Genomic DNA, 14,918 nt, shown 5'->3' with positions numbered 1-14,918 from the left:
AGCATTGTTTTCCCCAGCATGTGCCATTTTAACAGTCACTGTGGAGAGCTCTGCTTCCTAAAACTATCACAAATGAGACTACGCCCTCCTCTTTTGGAAAGCATAATTGATAAAAACTGACAAAACATGGTTATTGCTTATTTGTAAATGGGATCCTTTAAAAAGTACTCTCTTATGTGGACTGGGTTAAATGACTTGCTGATTAAGACATCTACATGAAATATTAAACCACCATTATCTGGCTCCTGTTAAAATTCAAAATCAGGATTCTCTTTTGTGCAGATTAAGTAAAAAAGTCTATGCTGTTTTAGAGTACAATATAAATGTAGTAAGTAAAAGCTAGAGGTATATTTGAATGACAGTTCACACATAATGTCCTAAGAAGAAATTCTGATATGCTTGGGATGGAATTAGAGGGACACATATGACACACTAATAGACAGATCTGAGTGCTTCCTGAGTGTTCAGATACAGCTTCTTCTGCTGAAATTCCCAAAATTACACTACTCTGCTGATTATTTCTGCTTTTACAGATACCCCATTTTTACTCTATGAATTATCTGCACAATCTAACTAAAAATACACTTCTAAAGCTTTATCTGAGTCCCTTTCCACACACGTTGTTAGAACCCAGAGCCAAGGCCTGTGAAACTGGGACAAATTTGAAAACTGAACATGACTGTTCTTCTAAGTTTCCTCACTCATTCTTTTGTCTGAGAAACCACTACTCAGCGTGCATTCCAGGATACTGAAATAACTATTTTACAGTTATTTTAAATACATAGATTTTTGTTAGTAGGAAAATGAGTGCTAGAATTTTCAACCAGGGCCTGGTTGAAAGCTCATTAAAGTCTTTGCAGTTATTTCAGTGAGCTTATAATGAGACACTTTATGTTCATATGAGCTTCACACTAAAACCAGTATAATAATAATACAAGATCTGCCTGCAAATCCCAAACCTGACAGATTTCCTGAATGAGATAATGGCAAATGAACTGCTTTTCAAAATAATTCACGTGAGAGTTTAAGTGGGATGTGATATGGAAATACTGGATGGACAAGAGAGAAGCAAAAGTTTCAAATAGCTTTTGATCATTGCACTGAAGATACATTTTTTCAGAAGAGTGATAATGGATGTGGGTCAAAGTGAGGAGTTGAGGGATGCTCCTATTCCTTTGGCATAAAAAGGAATTAGCAGGGAGGTTGGAAAGGAAAAAGTCACTGGCTAACAATGCTGTCATCATAATAACCCTAGGTTGCACCTTGGTCTTTTCCTTTTTGTTAATAAACTATGCCATATACTGATTCTCTGCAACCACAAAATTTGATAAATAATTTTTCACAATTTCATATTAACTCTAAGACTGTGTAGAACTATCACAATTTTATATAGTTTTTTTCCCTCTTCTTTTCAGGATTCAATTACAAATATGTCTTGTTTTTATGCTCTGAAGATATTTACTTACCCATACACTATATATAGTGTAAAAAAGCTTTTGTAGTTTTTTTTTAAGGTTTATCCCTGATGTTAGAAAACTCAGGTATATTCATAATTAATTGTCTTGATCAAAACCAAACTCCTTACAATTAAGAAACAAACAGAAGGTATGGCATATCAAACAGACTTTCTGCTGCTGTGATCTTACCTAAACACAAAATAAGATCCATAGTACTTCCACATTAATAGTAGTAAAATGGTTTTTTTGCTTTCTTTACTTCTTTAAAAGCCTTCCCATACACAAACCTCTGACACTTCACAAACAAACAATAATAAAGCTTTTTGTAGTTGTGTGAAGCATAAGGACAGGAAGGTGTCTATGTCCATGGAACGGTGAGAGAAATCAGAATTGCTGATATAGCAATTGCCTACCAGGCAGAGGAGTGGGAAATTGCAGGGAAAAGAAGGCAGTTTGAAATCCTGCCTGGCAATGATTTTGACTGAGAGATGCTGTTCATTTTTCAAGTGCTGCTAAAACATATGGAACTTGCTTCTTAAGGCAAAGGGGTTTTGTGAAGATGTCTTCACTTGGATCTTTGTCCTGGCTTCCATCTGGCCAGATGACTTTGAAGTACGGAAGTGGTGGGGGTTGGCTAGCAAAGCCTTTTCCTTTTGGGAAGGGTGTTGAAATGGTCTTTGCCTGAGAGAGGTGACTTCCCTGTGTTGTGCCACCTGTGTCCCTCACTGGACATAGAAAAATCACAGTTTGGAGATGGAGTGTGCCTGAAAGGATTCTTGTCTCCAATTCTCCACATTGACATCGCTCTGGTCTCTAATACGCTGCAGCCATGGGTGTGACCCTGGTGCTAGTGCCAGAGGTGGATGTGGGAAGTGGGGTGACACACCTTGAAGGAGACAGAAGGTGACACTCTCAGGCCTAGTGCAGTTTCCCTCTCGTCACTAGCGTTCTGCCAGCGTAGCACGGTCATGGCAAAGGTCCGGCCCACAGTGGTAGGAGCTGGGTTCATTCGTGCTGTGACCTCTGCAGGGGGATGTTGAGGCTACCAGTGTGACACTTAAACAAGGATCTTGAAATTACCATTTCTGTCTTCTCCCTGTGTATCATTTTGGCACTATAATGTGAACTGAGTCATCAGTTAAGCAGAGCTATGATAATTTATACCTATTAGATCTAGGTCCTTTTCCATCATCTATTGAAGGCCAGTTTATTGCCACTGCTTTCTTCCCCTCACACTAAATTATAATTAATCAACAGATTCAGGAAGCAACCTGTTATGGTTTCATTGCTCATAGCATATTTTCATATATTAATGCTTCCTGTGTGTGATGTAAATGGCAACTCTCCAAGGCAATGCATTGTTTTTAAGAAGGTCAGTGTTATAATGTATGTGGTATTTTCCTACACTAACCTGCTTTCTTGTGATCTTTGAATTGTGTGACTTGAGCTCAGCAGCTCAGGTGTGAGAAGAGAGATGGCAGATCCTCCTGAAAGGAACACAAATGTAGGCTTAGCTATTGTCTTGGAGGATGAATTAGAATAACACCTGATGAAATAAAATAAGGGCTAAAGTTAATAAATGACTATTGATAATTATTCCAGGATTTGTAATTGATAGTTTACTGAGGTAGTGCCTGTGGAACAGCTAAGAATGGAGCCTGGTGTGCCAGGCCAGCAGTGCTGCCCCAGCAGCTGCTCCCCTCTGATCAGTGGCAGATGACAGGAACACTCCATGGTGGTGAGGCTGAGAACAGGAGACGACTGTGGGAAGCTGGGAGCGAGCTGCTGTCCTGACAAAAGCTGGTTTGTCATTGCAAGCACAGGCCTAGCCAAGGGGAGCAGGTCTGAGCAACACACACGGAAGTGTTCGTACCGTTGCCCATGGACAGAAGCTGAGCAGTGAGAACACAGTGGAGTTGTCTTTATTATGTAATCTGAGCAACCTTCTCCGAGATTTCAAACACACACAACAGTGGGACAGTTCTAAAGGCAATCCACAGTGCCAAACAGTAATGTTTCCCTAGGCACGCTGTCTAAACAGCCTTGTTGCAAAATACTTCATTTCAGGACTAACCTTATCTTGGGATCACTGTTAAGAGAGACATGGTTTTAATTTTACCTATATGCTCTTACTGCTCTTTTATTATTTTACTGGTAATTTTAAAAGTTTAATTAATATTGACAAAGGTGACTAGAAAATCTTGAATTATGGCAGAGACTAAATTTATAAATAAAATACATTTTTTGTTTTGTCTGAAAAATAGACGAGACAATCCTCTTTAATTAACATTGACAACTGTATCTCAAAAGGGCCTGTGAAAGAAGCAAGCCAGCAAAACATGAATCAACAGCTCAAGCAGCAAAAAAAAGATTAGGAAAAGTCACCTTCCCCTTTTTTTTTTTTTTTACAATGTTGAAATAAATCAAACTGCTCCAAATAATTATTTTATTAGTTCTTCTAATATTTCAGTTAAAATAATGTTGATTACTGTTTGTTGAAATAACCAGTACATTGAGTTCCTAAATTCATGGACATTAGTGAAATCAGCAATATGTCATTGTGAGAAAGGCCAAGAAACCAGAAACATCTCTGTAGCGAGTAAAGAAAAACTCTGTGGCAAGTTGAGCAATGAAACACAGATATCTTTCATATCATGTTTCTGTGTGATTGTTTTTGTAGTTACAAGGGTCTAAAGGCACCTACAAGACAACCTTTATACATAAAGATAAAGGATTTTATTAGTACAACTATCTCACCTTAAAAAAATCCCATCACTATATCACAGGTACTCAAAAACTCTACTTTTTCAGACTGTAGTAGTGTATTTCATAAAAGATGCTACTTTTACCTATAGAGACCATTTTTGTCTGAATTTCAGACATCAAGAATCATTTCAATTTTGAAAATGTTATGGAAGACAAAATTTTCTACCAAGGGCTATGGTATAAAGATGGGATTGAAATAGTAAATGGAGAAGGAAAATTAATGGGCTAAATGTGATGTATCCTTACATGACAGCATTTTGTAAACCATACAGCCTTAAAATGTTCTATAACTCAAAATGATAAATATAGCTCAAATATAGCTTAATATTTTATCTGTTGTTGTTTTGTTTGCTGTACACAGAATCACCAGAATATATGTCAACTGAATATGAAATTTTCAAGGAATGATGCCTATAGTGGCTATATTTCCATGGTGAAGCTTTTTGCATAGAGCTAATGAAGTGCTTGGGGTCCTAGGGAATTAAAGGTGCTATATAAATGTAAGAAATTATCATTAAAAAGTTCTTCCCTCCAGGCATTTGGGATTTTGCTGTGTGGTACAAGGAGGCATTTGCAGTCTTCTTTCATTCCAAATGCTTCAGCTTAAACATTTTCCAACTCTCCCTCTGCAGCTTCAGCTACAAAAACGTTTATATGAAGAAACAGTTTCTAAATTGGTTCCAGTTAATCATACTTTGCTGCTAACTTGAAAGCACCTGCCTTGGTTTAAGCTTTTTATAGCCGTGTTGAAGATCAGGAGGAAGTAGGAGCATCATTCTCTCAAGAGATTTTCAAATGCTGTTTTAACCATTATTAGGCCTTGTCTGCATTGGTGGAGAAACAACACAGGCCACAGCCAGAATTCCTGCAAACAGAAAGCCAGCTGTGCAGTATCTGGCTTGATTTTCAAGGATCCTGTTGTGTGGTTCTTTACTGGCCATATGTGTTCTTTCACTGACATTAGAATGCTTCACTGGTCCTAAAGTTTCTATTTCGTGCAGAAATGCAATCCCAATTTTGTGTCATTTTGGGTCTGTTTCCCAAGTCTTCTTAATCCATCAGGCAACCTTTAAGATCATCTATTACTTTTCACATACTACAAATCGCAGCAGAAGTGGAATTAGAAATCAAAAAAGACTTCTGACATCACTGGACATAATCTTTTACCACACTGCCATTTTAATGAAATACTGCATTTATGTTCTTTATTCATTCACACCAAATGTGGATTTTTTGATCCATAGATTTATGTGAATCATAAGCATTTTTAAGAATCCACTAGTGCTAATGGAATTGAGCTTCTTAGTTCAAGGGTTGAGAGATTAAAAAATTGCTTGATATCTTTAAACTATTAATAAGTTGTGGGATTTGGTAGCATTAGAACTGAAGTTCAGGTTTTGTTATGCTAAGCATTTTACTTGTTCACAAATAGATGTGAAACGTAATAAAACATTGCATCTTCTATAAGCCAATACTTTCATGTAATTTGGTGATTTCCTTCAGTTATTGAAGAATTGAAGCAAGAATTGCTGTTCCTTAAATCTTACCTTCTGTGGGACAAAATATATTTAAATACATGTGATGACCTTAAAATGATTGCATGCAATAAAATATATGATTTTAAGCAAGAAGCATAAAGGTAGTATTAATATTTGCTTTTTCACATATTTATTGTTTGTATTTTGGTTAGTGTGGAGCACATGTGATGTAAGAATCTTAGAAGGAATCTGTGGATTGCATAAGATGATAATGTTTCTTTTGTTTAAGAGCAGTAGAAAAACTGTCCTTACAAGCTCCAGAATAATTAGAACTGGATTTTATAAATGTATATTTTCAGAAAACAAGCTTAATTCTCAGAAGAATAATATTAGCACTCATTAGGGGACTGAATGCTTTGGGGTACTGTTAATGAAATTCATAGCCTTTTGCCTGTGGGCTATCAGTTTGAATTCAGTCTAACTCAGTGGAGATTGAAAATTGGCCTATTTAATGGTCTTTTAGTCATCTCTAATGAGCTGAGTTTGGTGGGTCTCAGTCCAGCAACATAAACCACTCACACTGCCTTCTCCTAACTGGCAAGCTTCAGAGAAACCCCTGAATTTAATGGATTTTGGGGAAAATTAGCTTCTGGTACCATGGAGAAAAAAAGCAAAGAAAAGCAAAAGCTGTGATAGACGATGGTTACATGAGCACTAACACACACACTATTTTTAAATGTGGAATTTATAGTGATTTATAAAGTTTATAAATTAGCAAATTAGCTGAGCATGTGACACATGCTGCCACACAACTATACTGATTGTAACACGACAAAGACTCCCAAAGGGGATATCTACACCTGTGCATAAGATCATGACAACACATTAAATGTTTAAATGCCTCTGGGATTCACTTTTGTCACAAAAAAAATAGGATCAGAACAGATATCTAGGTATCAGGATAGTAACTGCAGCTACAGAAAATTATGCTGAAAACAATTATAACCTAGTGTGCCTCCATTACTTCACAGCAGTCAAATTCTTCTATATTTTCCTTATAGAAATTTAACTTAATATTAAAAACCATACTAATACCATTTCCAGGATCCTGTAGAGAATATATGTCAGTTTTACTTATCCATATCACAACAGAACTGTTCCTAATGTCTACCTGAAATTCCTCAGTACAGTTTAAAGCTGTTACATTTAGCCTTGTCTGCAGTGCACTCAGTGAACAATGGATTTTTCTCCGCATGGTTTTTATTCTCTAGGCTTAAAAACCCCACCTATTCCTATTTTCAGTTAGGGTCACATCTTTTAAAATGGTGACTTTTTTCCACTCCCTTCCTTGTACTGTCTTCTACTGGAAGTTTTTGAAAGAAATTTTTCTTGAAATGCAGAGGCCAAATCTGAACAGGCAGATGAGGCTTCACCAGTGTTAAAGATGAGGAATTCTTCCCATGTCCTAGATATGACAGTTCTGTTTAGGCATCTCTCTGTATTGCAGCTTTTTTCACAACGGTGTGACATTGTTGATGCGTGTTCAGTTTCTGATTTACTCTGATCCCCAGCCCCTTTTCTGTAAACCTGCTGTTTATTCATCTGTTCCCAGTCTTGCGATTGTGCAATTGTTATTTTCCTGCTTAAATGTTGAAGTTGGCACTTGTATTTATTCAATTGCATCATATTTCTGCAACTGTTTTTTCAGGAAGGTTTTGAATTCGTTTCTTGTGCTGTAACATGCTTCCAGCAATGCCAGTTTGGCATTGTTGGCAAATCCAATCCATGTAAACTGTACTCTGTCACATACATAATTAGACTTGGGACCACAGTCATGACATACCCACCTCTAGGGAACTGTATTTGCTATCCTGCTATTTGTCACAATGAAATGTTGCTGATGTAATTTTGCACCACCGCAGTAATTTCATTATGTCTTTTGCTTGCTCAATTAAGACTTCTCTGAGATGGTGTCAAAAACCTGACTTTAGTCATAACCGACCAAGCACTACTCACATCCAAGGCCTGTATTCTGTCACAGCTTGGAATGAGTTTGGCTCGATGTGATTTTTTTGACAAATCTGTGTTGGCTGTAACTTATCCCTTCATTAGCGATCATGTACTAAAGATGTGTGATTATTTGCTTCAGTACTTTTCTGGGAATAGAGGCTGGAATGATTGACAGTGCTTGGCTCTACCTATTCCCCCTTTTGAATTACGTGTGCAGTGTTTTTCCTCTTCCTCTCTCCTGACATCTGTCGTGTCCCCGAGCACTCTGACCACCGCTCACACCTCTAACGTTGCCTTTATCAGCTTTTCACTCGAGTGTGAAATCCCCCGGGCCCAGCAAGTTTGAAGGGAAAAAATTAACTCATCTAAGCAGTCTCTGCGCACTTAGCACTCTCCGCTGACTCCGGGAGAATTCCCTCTGTGATCCGGGGTTCTCTTCAGCAGCATTAGTCTGGGGAGAGAATGGTACCGAACGTGTCTTTTTGTCACCTGCCGGCTTCCCGCCCCCCGGGCAGTCCCGCTGCGCCCCCGGCACCGTCCGCAGCGGCCTGGGCCTGCGCCTGGGCCTGGGCCTGGGCCTGACTCTGCTCCCCCGCTGCCTCGGGAGCGCCCCGGCGCGTATTCTGCCGCACCTGACCCGCTTTCCCAGGCCTGTGGGAAGGGCAGCCCGCAGGGCGGGCGGCGCTCTGCGCCCAGCGCGTTTGGGGAGCCGCCCGGGGGGGGACATTCCCTCCGGGCCTGGGCACATTCCCTCCGGGCGGGCGGCGCTCTGCGCCCGGCGCGTTTGGGGAGCCGCCCGGGGGGGGACATTCCCTCCGGGCCTGGGCACATTCCCTCCGGGCCTGGGGACATTCCCTCCGGGCGGGCGGCACCGCGCAGGGCGCGCGCCTGCCGCGGCGGGGAGGGGGCGCGCGCTCCCTGCGGAGGCAGGGAGGGGATGCCGTGCGCGTGCGCCCTTCGCCCACCGCGGGGCGCGTGCGCGCGTGTGTGCGTGTGCGTGCAGCCGCGCGCGGAGCGGCGGGGCGGTCAGGAGGCTTGCGCGATGACGTCACGACGGCGCGCGCAGGACGTAACCCCGGCGTGACGCACAGCCCGGCGAGCCCGTGAGTTTCCCGTTACGATTTAGTTTTTCGTATCGCGCCCCCGCCGCCCCCGCCCGGCCGCGGAGTGAAGGGGGAGAGCGGGAGGCGCAGGGCCCCGCGGGCCGGGAGGCGCGGGCCGGGGCCGAGCGGAGCCCACCCGATCCGGGCCGGGCCGGGCCGAGCCGGCCGCCCGCCCTAGCGGCGGGTGGCGGAGCGGGTGGCTCTGCCCCATCCTGCCGCATCGGGAACATGGCGGCCGCCCCCGACCTGGTGCGGCACCGCGGCTCGGCCGCAGCCGCCCGCGCCGCGGTAAGTGGCCGGGGCGGCGACGGCGTGGCGCAGGCCGAGCGGCCGCGGCAGGCGCTGCCCTCCCCGGCCCTTCCTTCTCCAGCCCGCCTTGTCGCCTCTCTCCGTCCCTTCAAGCGCCCCTCGCCACCTCCCCGGGCCGACGAGCGGCGTTCCGGGTGCCCCGGCCGGGCGGGACACAAAGGGCTGTGTCGAGGAGGGTTTTGTTCGGTCACATGAAGCGGCGCAGCCAGTGAGCGCGGAGCGGGGAGGGGGAGCGGGGCCGCCGCCATTGCCAGGCGCGGAGGAGCTGGGCAGCCCGCGGCGGCCGCTCGGGGCCTGGGGCCGGGCCGGGCCGGCGGCAGCGCGGCCGCGGGAGCCAGGTAATGCCGGGACAGTGCCGTCGCTCGAGGGTGGCCCCGCAGGCGCCCGTGCCCTGCCGCCGCCCGCCCCGGCGGGTCCCGCAAGGCCGCCTGTGCTCCGCCGCGCCTCTCCCTGTGCGGGTCCCGCCCGCGCTGCCCCCTTTGCTGGCGGCCAGCCCGGGAAAGGCTGTGCTGCCGTCCTGGGACACGGGGAGCGTGCGCTCCTCACCCTCCCCTTCGCTCCCTTCTCGGCGTGAAGCGGGCAGGCTCTGAAACGCCTGGTGTCGGTACCTGTGGCTGGCGAGTCCCCGGGCCGCCGCGGCGCTGGCCGGCGTGCCCTCCGGGAGCGGTGGTAGAGCTCCCGGCGCAGAGGTGGTTCACGACAGCGAGGGAAAAGTTACCAGTTCAGGTACCAAAGTCGTGTGTTCGGGCTCCCAACAGCTTCAGGATCTGGTGGTTACTCTGACAAAGTTTGTGTTACCAGCTTGCAGTGATGAGCATCATCTTGACAAACGGAACGTGTGTGAAATGTAGAAAGTTTTTTTTTCTTCTCATGGTTTGTGTGTAACCTTCAGCCTATTGGCAGTGCCTCTGTCGTGGTAGTGTGGTCTGTAAACTGACAAATCAATTCGTAATAGAACACAGGTATGATCTATCAAAACAGGTTTCCATCAGTGCTGTACAACTCTAGCCCTTTAAGCAAAACCTCATTTGCAGTGATATTCTGATTCCTGCCTCCTTTTTCAGTGCATAATTTAATTATGAAGATTGTGTCATGGAAGTTTTCTTTCAAACGCATGTGAAGAATGAATGTGCACCAGATTTTAGAGTGAGAACTCATTTCGTGTTGTATAGAATAGTGAATTAACACATTAATTAATTGACAGGGTTTTTAATACAAGTTTCAGCATAATTTTTTATTCGAATAATAAATTTTAAAGAGAAGATTCTTCACAGTGGAGGGCGAAGGGCTTCAGAGTTTTGGTAACTTAATGTGATTGTTGTAGAATTCTTTACTACCTGACTTGTGCAAGGTTGGTGATTTGAGGACAGAATAAATGGACTGATTAGACAATGCAGGATAAATCTGGGGAGGCTTTTAGTGGGTCACTTAGGTGCAGAGAAAATGCAGCAATTTTCTTATTGGAGAGGAGTTTAAGCAGGGTGCATCAAAGAGCAGTGCAGTGTGACAATCCTGTTACACTGACTTAAGTCAGAGCTGATGTTGCAAACCTGTATAATGTTACTGCAGAGTTATACAAGAAATACAGTGAGAATTGAAATTAATAGTCTTCAGAATGTCTTCTTAGGATAGTTTCTTCTGATGTCTAGTATTCATTCCTACAGATTTCATTTTTACTAAAAAGACCTACTCAAGGAAAAGGAATTTTGTAGAGGAAAACACTCAGAATGTCACCAAAGAGACTTGACTTGTCATTTTACACATTTTTTTCTTTTCTTCAGTCTGCATGACTTTTTTTTTTTAATTAAAAAAAAAATCCTTGGGCAAATATCACTGTCAAAAAAAAAACAACAACCCAAAAACAACCAACCAAGAATGTACTACACAGATCTTTTTTAAAGTTTTGTGAAGTCCAGTGTCTGATTTATGCTTAGTAGCACTAGGAGGAATATGCCTAGGAATGTATGAAAGTTCTTAATGCAAAAAAGGGAGTTGAACTCTCATCAGGTGACCTGGCTAATAGGAGAAAAAGTCACTGACCACTTGGAGCAACTTTGTGAGGTTATTTAGTACAGAAAAGTTGACTGAAATAGGAGCATCAGTAGCTGAATGAACAGCGTATTAAACAAGAATGGCAGGCCTTTGACTTAACTGAATTTCATATGGGCACTGAAGTCAAGGTTTGTTAGTGGAGTTTCTTGTCCAATAGTTTGTGCTTAAGCTTGCAAGCATTAGCACGACCTATTAGTGGGTGTGCTTTTTTAGTTCAAGCCTTTTCAAGTCATTTATGGAGAAAACTCAGCTGAAAAATGAATGAAATTCTCAATAGTAATAAAGCCCACACAAGTTCATGCACAGTTATTGGTTTCAAACCCTTTCAGGTTTTTAAAAGCTCTGAGAACTTAAAATTGGAGAAAATATAGAATAGTTGTGTCACTTGCTCTGCAGCTTCACCTGAAGTTGGTTTGAATTAAAGGTTTTTGAACAGATGCTGATTCCTTGTCCTCATATTTATATTTTCAAGCAACTTTTTATCTTTAGCGAAGTTCAAGTGATGTGGCTATCAGAGCGCTGCCTTAAGATGCTTGTTTTATGCTCTTTGTTCTTTTAGTACTAAATGCATTGCTCCAGTGTTAGTTACTACAAGCCACATTCAATTAGTTTCCTTTGTGCTCTGGATTGCAGAACATTTTGTATTATGTATCCAGAGATTGGAAAAATGACAATAAAATTAAACAATGTTGCACTCATTTAAATTGATTTGAGACTGAATAAACTTGGCATAACCTCCAAGACCGGATTTGTTCAGATGAAAATAATGTCCATCCTGCTTCAGAGTGGAAAGGAATCCCTGGTGAAATAAACCAAAACCAGTTTGTCTTTGCTGAAAATATATGCATTGGTATTCTTGAGCACTCTGCCTATAAGCCAAATCTATAATCTGATTTTTATCAATTAACATTTTTCCTTGCTGCATTTTTTTACCAATGTAGATGTAAATTTCATATTGGTACTGCATGAAGAGCTTAAGTTACCTGTGGAAATTGTGATTTTTGCTCACTCTGGCTGGTAAAGATACGGTCAGAATGAGTTAAAGGATTTCTTGAGTTTGTACTATCATGAAAATACATCATTTTTGTGCCTAATTAACAAAAAAAAAAAATCTCAAACCCAGACAGAAAGCTGACATAAACGTTAATGCCTGTATACATTGTGTCCCTTAGATAATTTAATAGGAACCCTTTATGCAAGCAGTGATAGCAGCCCACATTGTTCACACAATTGTAGAAAAGCTCTCTGATGGCAAGGGTGTGAAATGGCCATGTAAAACCAAATGCAAATACTGTGCACCTCTATAGTGCAGTAATCCTATGGAATGTAATTTGATGCTCAAATCACAGTTCACCATCAAGAAATACCATGTAATGAGTTCGCATAAACTTCTGATATGTGTTGTTTTCAAAATTTGAAAAAGCATGATAGGCTCTGTCTTACCTAGTCTGCAATTCAGTGTCCTGCAGTGAATATTTCATCTTGGTACAAAGTCTGCCCAGGATCTATAGGATTTACCCATAGTGGTAGAGGAGAAGGAGAGCGAGCTTTTTTGAAATTTCATAATCAAATATATTGTAAAATAATTTCATATAAAATAATTCCTTTTAAATCCAGTTGTGCTGCCTTCCTGTCACTGTTCAACTGTACACAGCAACTCTTAGGTTGACAAAATGTTGCAGCCATGCCCTTACATTGCCAGTGAGATTAAACGGGGGAAGACAGCGGCTTAACAGTGTGTGTGTGTGTTCTGTTACACTGAATGTTAACTGACATAACAGGTCTGAGCAAACTTGGGATTACAGAGAACTCTCACTCCAGCAGAAGTAATTGTAATGCTCTTGGTATGGGAACTGATCGTTCCTGCTAAATCCAGATACTGGAAATGGAATTCTCTAGTTGATGTTTATTGATTGATATTGAGTGCTTTGTCTTACAAATAATTAACTAGTTTAAGGATCATGGGCTATTTAGTAATTCAGTATTTCTTGAAACTCAATCCAGTTGATGTGAAAATCAGAATAAAGGTCAGATGGCTGGGTTTAGGAATATTTCAGGCCCCTTGTTAGTGTGTTGTAACTTTTCAGTATGCTGAACGCTACAAGTTAGATATTTATCATACTTAATTGGATTTTTTTATTCATAAAGGGACATTATTTTGGGAGTATTGAACAACTGTATTTTTTGCTTGCCTTAAATGGCTATTTGATAATGTTCATTTTTACAAAGCAGTAGAACAGGAGAGAGGTTGCATTTTGGGAAATGGGATGGGAGGAATTACAGGTGCCTTATTGATTCGTCCAGTTGTAGCTGAAGTTATGAATTGAGATCATTGTACCTTCCCTGTTTTCTGGACCAACTGTTAGCACCCATTTGTAAAAATACTTTTCATAGCAAAGTATCTCTTGTGTAATTTACCTTTATTTGCAGGCTTTTACCTGATGCATCTATTTTTAGTTTGAGTGATAGGCAAGCAGTTCCTTAGCAAATGTAATCATTGAAATGTAGTAATGAGTCCCTTCTGCCTGCCTTTGCCCAGAGTAATATTTTGGTACATTGATGGCATTGAATTGTGCTTTATCCCATCTACTTTCCCAGTGTGGCTCTTTGGTAAGGACAGGGGTGAGTTTTCCAGAAAAGGCATACAGCAGAAGGTCAGGTGACTGCATTTGGAAAACTGATCCTCATGTCTGCTTGTAAAGCGTGGCAGCTCTGAAGCTGCTCCTTGCTGCTGCCGGTAGGAAGTGGCTGGTGTCTGTTACTTGCCTGGCTGCAGTCCGTGGGCTGATGGGTGGTGGTTGTGGTTTAGGGTTTTCACTGGTTTGGTTGGGGTGTTCTGGCTGATAGGAGTTTTTTCTATTTCAGCTTCAGTTTTTATTTTCTGGAGTGGTTATCCTCTGTATATTTCTGCTGTTTGCTTCTGCTTCTACTCAGCTCTCCTAGGGGCACTATGTGATATAATATTTGATGCTTACTTTTGGAAGGCCCTCAATGTTTATAATGTTTGTTGCTGATACCTTTCTTCATCTTCAAATGTGAGCATGTAAAACAGTTTTGTGACTGTTGAGTTTCAGGAACTGTCTCTGATATTAACTTAGTTTTCTGAATTTATCCTTTTCAGTCAGAAGAGTTTGGAAATCTTTAGAATTTGTATCCTAAAATTAGGCTCCCAACAACCAAAACAGTGGTTATAGGTTGTTGTTGTATTTGTTATTGTGCTTATACTTACGTAGGTGTTTGTATTTAGGCATATAAGAATATTGTGTTTTCTTATGAATGTTCTTAGGAGCCTTCACCAAAGACACCAGTTTGTGTTCTCCCTGTGATAATTGGTAGGGAGGGCAGAGGAGGGGAGTGTATTTTTGTTGTTGCTACCCAGTCGGCTTGGTATTAGAAACAGTATTTTCAACAGAGGACAGGCTCTGCCTGCAAAGTTCCAATACAAATAACTTCTTTTCTTCACACAGAAGTGCTGGGTTTTTTGTTTTAGTACCATTGCTGTGAGTGTATCTTCTGTGAGAAAGTCTTGATTGTGTGTGCTATCACAGGGAGTGGGAAGTGGCAGTTCTGCAGCTGGCTTCTCACAGTTCTCTCCCACACTGAAGTGAGTACGCTGCCCTCCTTTGCTTCCTTTTTCATGACATACTTCTTGACATATTGAAATCACCTGATCTTTTGTGTTCTTGGGCAGAACTTTGAAACTCAGAATCTGTGGCATGTAATGAAAATCACTGCACTGTGTA

At 42.0% G+C, this 14,918-nt stretch overlaps 1 protein-coding gene across 13 annotated transcripts in view; it reads left to right on the top strand.

Annotated features, from left to right (window-relative positions):
* Positions 1–14,918, top strand: part of ZNF644 (zinc finger protein 644) — a 75,762-nt gene that overhangs the window by 19,514 nt on the left and 41,330 nt on the right. For 6 of the 13 annotated variants that reach the window (XM_041421858.1, XM_041421862.1, XM_041421851.1 and 3 more), the window contains exon 1: positions 8,862–9,102. The exons of 2 other annotated variants lie outside the window; for them this stretch is intronic. The gene's annotated coding sequence lies outside the window, so the exon portion shown is untranslated. Of the gene's footprint in view, positions 1–8,755; positions 8,815–8,861; positions 9,103–9,474; positions 9,850–14,918 lie in introns of those variants that run through there. 5 more of the 13 variants (XM_041421860.1, XM_041421854.1, XM_041421852.1 and 2 more) reach the window with 4 other exon arrangements.

Source organism: Onychostruthus taczanowskii, unplaced genomic scaffold (assembly GCF_017590055.1).
Source record: "Onychostruthus taczanowskii isolate IOZ18803 unplaced genomic scaffold, ASM1759005v1 scaffold7, whole genome shotgun sequence".
Classification (NCBI taxonomy): domain Eukaryota; kingdom Metazoa; phylum Chordata; class Aves; order Passeriformes; family Passeridae; genus Onychostruthus; species Onychostruthus taczanowskii.
The sequence above is the reverse complement of the archived record's forward strand: the minus strand, read 5'-3'. Positions and strand labels throughout refer to the sequence as shown.